Raw genomic sequence first — 12374 nt, 5'->3', positions numbered from 1 at the left:
CCGTACTGGGGCACCACGACAAAATATAAAATGGGAAAAACAACAATATACTATAGAATGCCGGAATGTTACTCATGATGTTGATATCTGGAAAAAATGGAAAACTACTTGGGGTTCTAGTATTTCGGAGCATTATAGCTATATTGGCAAGGTGCAGTGGTGCATACAGTGGACAGGAACAGAAGATCAGTCACACCTAAAGGTTTTTACCACTGAAACCTCTTCCAGGTATTTTCATACGCAGCTAGAAGAATGGAATTGTACCCAAGTATTTACATGCGACACTCCAGAGGATCAGATAGGACTTGTTCCCGTAAAAATGGTATTGAAGTGGGGATGTGAGTGTAGAGGATATAAACATTATATTACTATAGAACAGGAAGAGAAGGCTGTTAATTGTAAATACTCAACTGTACATAGCCCGGGAAATTTAGTATGGGTACTAGGACACGGGCAGTGGACAACTCACTTGCCCTTAGATGGACTGATTACACAAATTACTTTAGGAATTCCTACATTATGCCCTTTTTGGAAGGAATCAAAATTAACTAAGGAAGAAAAACAACTACGAAGTAGACGAAGTGTGGATCAGGATTTGCAGGATTTAGGATTAGATAAAGAAGGTTGGCATGAACCCTCAGGGGGAGTTAAATTTGGGTGGGCTCTAGAATCTTTGTTTGCACCAGTTGCCTCCTATCGGAATAGGGAGATGTTGTATAAATTAATGGGTCAAACTGAAAGATTGGCAGCGGTAACCAGGAAAGGATTCAAAGCTATAAATATCCAATTGCAGGCTACTTCTAGGATGACTTTACAGAATAGAATGGCTTTGGACATGATACTTCTCAAAGAACACGGTGTTTGTGGGTATTTGCATGGTAGAAATGAGCACTGCTGTATACACATCCCTAATGTTACTCAAGATGTCGAGAATGACATTCGTCAATTGGGACAAATCGAAAATAAGGTACGTGAGGTAAAAGAAGAAGCAGAACATAACTGGATTGGACAAATCTTTAGTTCCCTAGGAATCCAGGTCTCTGGTTGGCTCTCCTCGATTATACAGTATGCAATATCAATCGTAATAATTGTTGTGGCAGTTTTAATTGTTTATAAGTGTCTTTTAGGAATGATTCTAAAAGAAAGTCAGCACACACGCCAAGTAATCAAGGCTGTCACTCGGAAAGAAATGATTATACCGGGAGCTTTGAATCCTAATATGTCAGCTCCTCCGCCCTATTCGGAGGCAACTATTTGAATGATTGAGCATCCTTGCGAAAAAGAAGCTCGAAGGATGCTCAAAAGGGGGGAGTTGTTACAAATATATTTGTAAATCTAACTGTGGAAGTAGTTATGCTAAGGTTTACGGGGTTTAACTGGGCCTGTGGTGAGGTAACTTGAAACAGTAGTGGGGGCCCAGAAACTATTGGGAACTTGCTAGGAACAGCAGAACAATAATTAAAGCGATTAGTGAAGTAAATAGAACCTGAGGAAGAAAACAAACTGTTGCTTAAAGATAAGATTAGAATCAACATATGTAAGGGGTTTGGTGATGGGGGCCTAATTAACCAGAATCCTGTGTTAGACGAGCGTGGTAGATTTTTAACCCTTGGAGACGGACATCAATTGTATACATATAACCTATGTAACTGATTTATGAACGAGACCGTGTGTCTTTGTGCACGTACAATGCTGTAGAAAAAGTATAAAAGCTGTCTTCGAGAACGGCTCGTGGGAATCCTGGCTTAGGACAGTAGTCCCCAGGTTTCCCGGGCCCAGCAAATAAAGCACCGCATAAACTGATACTCTGTCGGTTTGTGTTTCTGTGAACGGGCAACACAACCAGCCCTAACCATTTTGTGTCTTGTACAACTTGATATCAGCAAAATGCCCATGTGACAGCATTTGCTCTTCCAGCAATATCTATTCTATAAGAATGGTTGAGCCAACAGTTACCAATTGATGTATATTAGCTTTGCAAGCCCAGTTTATACTTTGCCATGAAAACAAGTGCAGTTGCAAATATTTTTCATTAGAAATGTAATTAATATGCATAAACCTGTTTGCCAAGAAATTTGCAAATGAATCAAGAATTAAATTAAATACAGACACTTCATCCCTCCCCTGCCCCTTTCCCCATCTGGATAAATAGAATTTAGAGAAGTTTTCTGGGTGATTTTTTGACATAATTCCTTTGACATAAACTTGAAATTATTTCAATTTTTTTTTCTTATCCCAGTAATTCTGAGATAGGAGAAGGTTTTATTTCTAAAACTGTTTTTTGCCTACAGTTAGATTCTTCTAATAATATGGTTGATGTACTGCCATGAAATCTAATGTCTAGGACATGAAGTAGAGACTAAACAAGGACTGTTGTTCATGGAGCTCCGTACAATCCCAAAGAGGCTACTCCTATGGAGAGAGCTTGAAGTGACTCAATCACTTACCACAGAGAAGAGCCAGTATAAATCAGGTTCCTTCAGTTGCTAATGAATTGCTTACAAGAACCTGACTTTGAAAGATACTCTATTCACAAGTATTTGCTAAATAATTCTGATTACTCAGTGTGCCTTTGTTCCCTGTTGTGTATTTGGTCATCCAAACCACATAGTACAGCTCTGGTCCTTGGCTGGAGCATAGAATACCTCTAAAAGCAGAGTGACAGAGGGCAACTAAGGAATAACCAGGGATGGTTCAAGCTTCTGTGAATTTATTGGCAAGATGGTGCCAGAATTATGCTACTCTGTTCACAGAAAGGGCACAAAAGGAAGAAGGGATACAGCTGGGAAAGAAAGAGGGAAGGAACAACATTGAACTCAATATTTGCTGAGATGGCTAAGGAAGGATATAGGTGGAATAGGATCAGCAAATACTACTTCTGGAAGAAGCTACTTCCTTAGGAGCAGTTGCCATCTCATAAATCCAGATCTTGACTTTCCAGTACTATGTATTGGGTAAAGAAGGTGGTGTGGTACTGACCCATATTCTGCCCCAAGCAGTAGCTTGTCTTACCCATACGTAGTGCCACTCTCTGAAACCATTCTTCCAGTAATAGTATTTGAAGAAATAATTTGTGCTAACTTCTCACATATTTTGGCAATTCAGACACTCTGCCAGCAGTTGCCATCAGTTGTGAATAATGGGAACCCACACATTGATTGGTACCAAATGTGGTTGTGGGTTTGGGTTTTTTTAAAAAGATTTATAAGTGGTTCTCTCTCACTATTTTTATAGTATCAGAATGATTCATCTGTTTTCCATGGTTTATTCAAACTCTGGCTGTTCTGGACACACGTTTAAAAAGAGTGAAAAACTATTCCATATAGAATTATCTCTGGACTGAGAACAAGACTTCACCATTAGCCAACCCTTGCGTAGCTTTAGCTTGGTTAACCAGCACAGACATGATGTAATTTTGGGAGACAAAAAGTTGCACTTTCCTGTACCAGTCTCTCAGGTCTTCCAATTTTCCCTGAATATGTATAAATATGTCCACAACAAGAAACACAGTTTGATAATCTTTCATTCTTCCTCCTACTACATCATGAACTAGAAAATAAATATTTTGAAAGGGAAGCTTAGAGACTGCTCTTTTGCCATATCATAGCATCAACAGGGTTTTTTTCCCCCCAGCCTAGTGTATTTTGATCACATGTCTCAACTTTGGTTATAAATTGGCAGATTCTATTGCTTCTCAGCATAAAAAGATGGTAGGTGGTCGATGAAAATGAAAATGAAAAAGCCCAAACTAAGCCATTATTTTTAACAAATAAGTGAGATGTTTGCACAAAGCATCACAGTTCTGTATCCAAATCAATTTTTGTAAAGTATGAAATTGCATAAAAGTAGCTTTCAAAATTGTATGAAATTATTTCTTCAAGGGAAATATAAAATCCATAGATTTTGATGATTTGGAAATAATTGTGTGGATCTTAATTTCTTCATTTCTGTGAAAAGCAATATATTGTCCTTCTGGCATCCTATTCAATGGAACTAATTTTGAATAAAGGATTGAAGCATGAATTCAATTGAAAAATGGTTGTCTTATGTAGGAGATATATAAACTGATATTTTTTCTCTTTGTCATCATCGGTGACAGTCAAATTTACCAGCACTTTAAATTAAACTCCACCTCTGAACTACTCAGGTAGTGAACAAATCATATTATCTGTCTGTATCAGTTCACCAATAGATTGAAAAATTCATTATTTGATGTTTTGCCTTCTCCATGAATTAGTTAATGTTTGTAAAATGCTTTGAAAGTGAAAGGAGTTACATAAGCGACACTATTATCATTACACACTTCAGGGCAGATAAAGAATAAACTAATGAAAGTCTGCAGTAAGAATAAAATAAATGAAAATTAAATGAGGTGTATTCTGCTGGGACTGGGAAGGTGACCAGGTGGCACAGTGAAGCTGAGATAGGATTAAATCATTACACTGATTCTGAGATTTGTTGAATGCCCAGCATAGAAATAAATTGGTGATCTTAATCCATATCCTAAAGGAAAAGGTTCTCCTTCATATCAAGTCATCATCTTTTAATAGACTTTCTCTACAACTGAGAAAAAAACCACCTCTACAAAGTGTACAGGGGACAGCACCCTGAAGTACCTTCTCCCCCTTCCTGATTCAACGCGAGAATAGAGGTCTTATATTTCCAGAGTCATGTGATTAGCTCTTAGTGATACCAACAACAAGTCAAAACAAAACAAAACAAAACAACCTCCCACAACTAAATTACTCTTTTTCTCCCTTTCCAAACAGGAAGTGAATTTGTGTCTTAAATTTTATAGTAAACCTCTGTTTATTAAATCTTTAAAAACAACTACAATAGCTATGTTATATTGAGCACATTTTCTGATTAGATCAGAATCACAAAATACTAAAACAAAGTTGGTATGAAGAAAGCAAGGCCTTGTCAGATAGGAAGTGCAGTCAGAAGACAAGCAGAAATAGAAATAGGGAATCAAATGGGAATGAATGAGAGAGCTTATGTGGGCACTGAGCTTTGGCACAAAAAAAGATGTGGAAGTATGAGCACTGTTCACATTTATTTTTTATCCCTACTACACTTACTATCCTTGTATGTGATTTTTTTCCTGCTCAACACCTGCTAGTGGTTGTAAGTAAAAATTATGTTCAATTTTAAGCACTAGTGCGTAGCTTTCTTATTCTTTTTTAAAGTAATTCTCTGTGATTCTGGGTCTAAAGGAAGCTGCAGTGGGTGGTAGGGCCACTCTTTACTATAATTAGGAACTTAGAAAAAAAGACAATGTGGAATGTTCATCAAAATGGTTTAAAACATGAGACTGTACCTTAAATACTTAATTCTGCCTCTTTATGCAGGCAAAGAGAAATGCATGCAGAACCTTTTTTGTGACTTACATGCTCCCAGCTCACAGATCTGTATTTATTTCACCTGGGCACTTAGCAGAATTATTTCATTTATTGTCTCACTCACCCAAGACTTCCTCCAGTAAAAGGACAGGGATGTGTAACTACAAAGACTGACCCCATTGTCCATCCAAATCTCTTCTGGTAATAATGTTTTCAGTACAGGAATTTCAGTTATGAAATGGAGGGAAGGTAGGATTGTAACCGAGGGAGACGGGTTTGTGACCTGCTGAGACGACTTCACAGAAGTTACTGCAACAGGCAACTTTATTCATCCGCTCACAAAACCCTTATACACTTCAAAAGCTGAATTCCTCCGCAGCTCCGCCACCTTGGCACTGATAATTGGTTAACAATGCTGTTTGCATGACAATGCCCGCTCTAATTGGCCGATTACACACATCTGTTGAGAGGGTGGCAGGAGCCGCTGACCTCATTAACTAGTCCTTGAAGCTACAACATGCTAAGTACAGAAACAAGTTCAATACACAACTCACACTTTAGATCTAAGAGCATATGAAATCCCAACATAGGATGAATCCAGGACCTGAGAAAAGCATGGAGCATCCCTGAGTCACTGGAGAACCATGGCTTCACCTCTCCCCTCTTGTCTTTGGGAGAAAAAAGACTCAACTGCAATGCTACGGGACACTCTCAGAGCCACACACACTCAGACAGGCTCCCCTAAGTGAAGGGTCCCCACTAGGAAGTATCCATGACCTTTCTATCTCACACAGCCTGAAACAATGAGGAAGGCAAGTGCTAAAAATCCACAACCTTCACACCATAAAAGCAAGTCCGTAGTCACTCTAGGACATCCTGGACCTTACTTGGGCTTAGCTGTTCTGGCAGGGCTTGTTTCCCCTCTTCTTGCCTGTCACTCATTGTCATCAGCTATACATTAGGCTGGGCTTTTACTAGACCATGACCAAAAAATTGCCAAGAGTGCCCAGGTGAAGTTTAAGGTTGAGCATATAAAGTAGCAATAAAATTTAAGGTAATAATCCAGCTTTTATGTTGCTATTTTCCCTTTAAAATAAGGCATTATCCAGGCATACAGGTTTCAGAAGCTGAGAGAGAGGTATCAGTATTTAGTCGTAGCTCTTTGAGAGTTTCTTCCATGATTTTTTAAAAGAGTTAAAGACAGGGAGTTAGTAAGGTATTTTAGGAATCAGACATGCTGCCAGGAGTTTGCTTGTAGTTAGTGGTTTGTGGCTTAATCCAGCTTTACTGTTTTCCTCCCAGCCCTTGTGAGTCTGAGTTCATTGCTTGGTAATTCACCCTTTAACAGCCTTTAATTGCCATTTAATATCTAAAACTCTATTTACACACAACTACTGAGCTGCTGCTAACCACCATCTCTTTTTGATTAACACAGTTCAGTCTGTAAGATTGGTAATTATGTGTTTAGCACAAGGAATGGTAACAAAGAAATGCTCAAAACCAGAACGACAACCCCTTCACTTTATTGCCTCTTTTTTTGTTGTTGTTTGTTTTGGTTTAGTTTTTTGTTGTTCTGCTTTTATGTCATTTTGCCTCGAGACTTTTGTTCCCTTCTGTGGTTACTTTAGTGCCTTAATGCCATAGCTTGTGCAGACAGCATATCTGGAACTCTCTCTGTTTTCACAATTTTCTTCCATAAAATACACCACTGCGTCCTTCCTGAAAACAAAATCTTAAGAGGGGAATAAATGTTAATGATGAAATCCCAAAGGCAATGCTGTCATTAATTCTAGTAGATCTAGTGTTGTCTTTACAATCTGATCATACAAACTCTAGGAAGAGGTTTGATGATTGTTTTCTTCTTGAGAACTTTTGCAAACACTCTTTAGAAAAGCTCCACTGATGCTTCTACTTTCAACACACAGATGAGCTCTGTTCAAACACCATTGCTCAATACTTACAAGTTTTGGAGATGTGAGTTTAAAAAAGATGCTGGAAAATGTCTTTCTTTCATTTAATCTTTTCAAGGATTTACATCCTCCTGCTACTTTGCTCTGTATTTCTAAATACATTAGTAGGCAAAAAATGCAAGAGATTATAAGCAAAATTTTTGTCAAAGTTTCCCATGAAGAGTGTAATATATGCCTCTTTCAAAAAATTATACCTTTTGTACAGGAAAAGTACATTTGATTAGGGTGTCAAAATTAATGTTAGAGAACTTGAATGATCTGAGGGGGTTTTATTCTACATTTATACACTCCAAAGTGTTCAACCCCCAGTTCTGCCTCATTTTGACCTGAAAATGGAACAACAAATATTTTTCTAATAATTCAAAACAAGCTTAGGAAACAGCTTGATCAGCCAAAATTTAATATATTTAATGAATATGACTATTAAATTATTATATTTAGGTATACAATTTGTTAATACTATCTGCAAATTTACTGAAGTACAGTAATCAGGAGATGTAGTAATGAGTCACTGACCTATCTGCTCTGCTGAAAGATACACACTTTCCATTCTGTAGTCAGAGAAAGAATGTTTCACTCTGAAGCCAGAGCCAAGAGAGAATCTTGGACCAAAACTTCTATGCCAGGTGAAGGTTTCGTAGTTTAATCTAATATTTTGTCTGATTTCCAGGAAGTTGTTCTGATAGGTTTGCCTTTATTCTTGGCACAAGACACAGAAAAGTTCATATTTAGATCCATTTGTATTGTCGAGGGTAGATGAGAGAGGAAACACTCCATTCTTAAAAAGAAATAAAATTATTAGTAAGCTCATGGAAGAGACAGGCATGAGTGGTAAGAGAAGAGAAAAGCACTTTTCAGAGATAACCTAATACTTTAAAAAGCATCTGCAGTCAATCTATTTTGCTCTTTCCCCAGTGATCTAATATACAGATATCAGCCAAAACTGGTACAAGAAACAGCAGGAACAGTTGCACAGGCACTACACTGTAGTAAAAAGAAACAGATTTTAATGCAAAGATAGGTGAATTAAGAGATAGATTCACATTCATTAGAAGGAAATCAGAAGAAATACAGAAAGAAAATCAAAATTCCCTTTAAAAGCACTGGATGGTTTTATTTTCTGCAATTTGTGTTCTGTACATTCAGATCAAATCTATGCTTTTGCAGGAACTCACTGTGAAATTGCACAGTATCACCAACATGAAGTACTAGACAACAATGTCAAGGTTGAAAGTCAAATGCTCAGCAGCTGTAAAAAGCCAAAATAAGGGTTACAAGGCAGTCTCAGTTGGATTCATTTCTATGTATATGCTCTTTTTGAAAAGGAGACTGAACAAATTTTCTCCTCTAATCTTATTCTTGGAAGTGGCTAAACTGTTGTTGCTGAAAATTTCAGCTCTGTAACTCCAGCTGAGGTATATGCTTAATATGACAAGTGTCAGTCTACAGGATTGCATTTCAGCAAAGCTATAGGCAATTAGGGAAATGAAAGCTATTATTATAATAAAAGGAAGCACCAAGCAATCTCAGCTACAATCTTACCTGCGAGTCCTACATATGATACAGTCTATTTCTTTAATGTGTACTTCTCACTGCTGTTGCAAGGATTAAGAGCACTTTATGTGAACCAAAGTGTAACCAGCTGTCACCAGATCATGTTTTCTTCATTCCCTACCTTCAGCAATAACTGAGTTCAATTTTAAAGGAAAAAAAAATCAAAGAATGGTTGAAATAAAACTCAGATGTAGTTATATTCATAGGCTTCTCTTGTTTCTGTTTTTAAGAAATAATATTTGACTATTGTCAAATGATACACTGCATTACAATGTGCCCAATTTATCTAGAGGCTGATGATATATGAACAAGTACAAAAGAAAGACAAGAGAAAGAGAGAACAGAGGGGGCAGTCCTGGTTCACCATCCTGCCTCCCTACTCCTTCTTCCACCTCACTAATTGACTTTGACTGTCATTTGGATGGTGGAAATGCTGCTCACTCTCTATCTCTGCTTGAGTCTTGGTTTCTTTGAGCCAAAATACTTTTGCTAAAAAAAAAGGACCTAACTACTAAATAATAATAAAAAAAAAAAGTTGCTAACTTCAGTTGTCCCTGCTGGAATGTTAAACAAATGTGTTTCTTAGATAAGCAGGAGACCAAGGAAATCCATATATTAATCTATTTATTTTATCTTCAGCTGACAATTCTATGCTTGCTGCATAAGTGCATAATATTTATCCCCCTTTTCCCCTTCTCATGTGACTTCCTAGATGAAGGTCAGTCTTAGTTGTTGTCAATATTTTTCTGTGCCTTATTTATGTTTTCTCCATGTCATAATTTTACATGTATTTTCCCCCTACCTTAGTTTAAAGATTTTTTAAAACTGCAAAGGGAACAAATAAAAAGGATCCTGATTTTGTTTTTCACATTTTGAAGATCCATATCATACCCTTTCACCTTTTTTCCTTTTTCTTTCTAATCTTCCCTTTTTCATTTCTTCCTCCTACACCTGTCTGAATAAACTGTTGTGCCTGGAACACTAAGAACAGTCTTCATTCACTTTGCCTGTGGATTGCAAGCCTGTGGATTAGAGAGCGGGAGTCAGACTGTCCTCCTGAAGGCACATGCCCTTCTCACTGCTATGCAGCCACATATTGAATCACAACTCCAGTCCTTTTTCTGCAGTACATAATGAGGTTGTGCATGAAAACACCAGGTTCTTCTTTGTACAGGACTTGGTCTGCCCTAAAAAGTGGATTGAAATCATCCACAGACCCCTACAAAAGGACCAAGGATTCACCCAATGAGTCTTCTCTGAAAATAAAGGCTCTGGAGACTGAGTCCACAATTCCCACCTGTGAAACTGGGCCTTCAGAATTACGACTTTTTGACTTCTTCGACTGTACCAGTCAATGGTGACACCACACAGGTGTCACCGCAAAGAAATTTTTAAGTCTTCTTGTTGATGATGCAAGAGAAAAATCAAGTGCTCAGCTCACCTTTTCTCATCTCTTCCCTCTTTTCTGGAGGACTCCTCTAAGAGTAAAAATTTATTTTAATTATCCACATAGAAAGAACTGCAGGTTTTACCTATCACCTCATTTCAGAATTTTCTGACTTTTGCACAATTTAGCTGTAATTTCAATATAACTGCAATGTGTGTTAGTGGAGGGGAAAACATTGCATTAAAATTACAGGTTAGATGGCTGAGTAGTGTGCAATTCAGATTGTGGCCTTAGTATCCATTATATGATTATTTCCTTGCCAGCACACATACACACAAGAACAATTGGTAGTTTAATTAAATAATCATATCCATGCAATCTGTTTAAAATACAATAACTTAATAATAACATCCGCACAAAATTTTGCACTGTAAGTGCATTACTTCTGGAAGATTCTGCTGAAGAAATTAAATTGTAATCTACTAATTATCTAATGAGGTGTTACACAATACATTTTTCTCAGCAGTAAATTGAGAAACAGAATTAAAACAGATAAAATAAACTTTATCCAAAGTGATAAAAAGTTTCAACTCTGGAATATCAGAATAATGGCAATGTCTTTCAGACTCAAAACATTTTATGTAAGAGCCATAATGTCCTTCTCCCATGATTTCTACATGTAAATTCATCTGAACTTCTCAGAAAATGATGTGAACATAAAGTCAGCCTCAAAATACCTGTCTGAAAATGTGTGTGGCTCGGCTTCGCGAACGAAGATTTGGGAAGGGCTCTCCCCACGTGGGTGTGCCCTTCCAGCCTGCGCAGTGGATTTTTTAGGTGAGGCAACTGGCCCCATCGTTTAAGTCCTGAGGTTCATCTGCCACGGCCGAGCAAGCTTGGACAGTGCCCGTGAAGTTCCTCAGGACTAGAACCTACAGCACCCAGCATTTCCCAGGAGGTCTCCCATCCAATCCGGGGCTGACCCTGCTTAGCTTCCGAGAGCTGACAGGATCGGATGTCAGGGAGGCATTTAACTGCCTTTGTCTGAAAATACCGTTAATATATTAGAGTAAATAAGGGTAAACTGAGGCATAAAGAAGTTACCTAAATTCTTTAATTCCTGAAGAGCATCTATTGCTTTCAGTAATACGTGGAGAAAATCAATATTTCACGTATTTGCATCTTCATGTCCCTACACAATTCTGTGTATTTGTCTCTTAAACTGAGTTTTTTAAATACTTATATGCATCACAAAAAATAAATGAACATAATTTCACAGGATGGATGTGACTATGGTGTCAGGACTGGAGTCTCAGTGAGAGCACTGGATATAGGCTGTGTACTGTAAACTATACCACATACCTTGCTCCACAGAACATACATGTGCATCCAGCTATAAGGTAATGAACTGCATTACTGTGCTGGTTTTGGCTGGGGTAGAGTTAACTTTCTTCCCAGTGGCTCCTATGGGGCTGTATTTTTAATTTCTGCTGAATACAGTGATGATAATGTAGAGATATTTTTGTTATTGCTGAGCAGTGCTCACTCAAAGCCAAGGCCTTTTCTGCTTTTTGTATTACTCTGCTGGTGGGGAGACTGAGGGTGCATGGGAAGTTGGAAGGGGACACTGACAGGACAGGTAACCTAAAATGCCCAAAGGGATATTCTAGGTTGTATGACATTATGCTCAGTATACAAGGGAGTGTGGGGGGGTGGGGTGGGGTGTGCGGGAAGGGTTTGCCGTGTTTGTTTGCTTGGCTTTTGCCTTTCCTATTAAGCTGTCTTTATCACGACCTGTGATGCCCTTGGTGGGGAAGTGAGTGAGTGGCTGTGCGGTGCTTGGCTGCTGCCTGGGGTTCAACCATGACAATTACATATAAATGTATTTTAATGGTACTTTTGATAAAGTTCTCTGTGAGACTCCTGACTGCTTCACTTGGCTTTATTCTGGCAAAATTACCATTCTGAAACAGTATACCAAAATCCTTTCTGAAATTCTTTACATCAGTCACGCTGTTCAGCTCAGTGGAACCTTGCTCAAGGTGTCTACATCCACTTTCTGGCCCAAACTTTTAATGAGAGTCTCTTTCTCACATGGCCTAGACATCTGCTGCAGTTCAT

Source organism: Pithys albifrons, chromosome 1 (assembly GCF_047495875.1).
Source record: "Pithys albifrons albifrons isolate INPA30051 chromosome 1, PitAlb_v1, whole genome shotgun sequence".
NCBI lineage: Eukaryota > Metazoa > Chordata > Aves > Passeriformes > Thamnophilidae > Pithys > Pithys albifrons.
The sequence above is the reverse complement of the archived record's forward strand: the minus strand, read 5'-3'. Positions refer to the sequence as shown.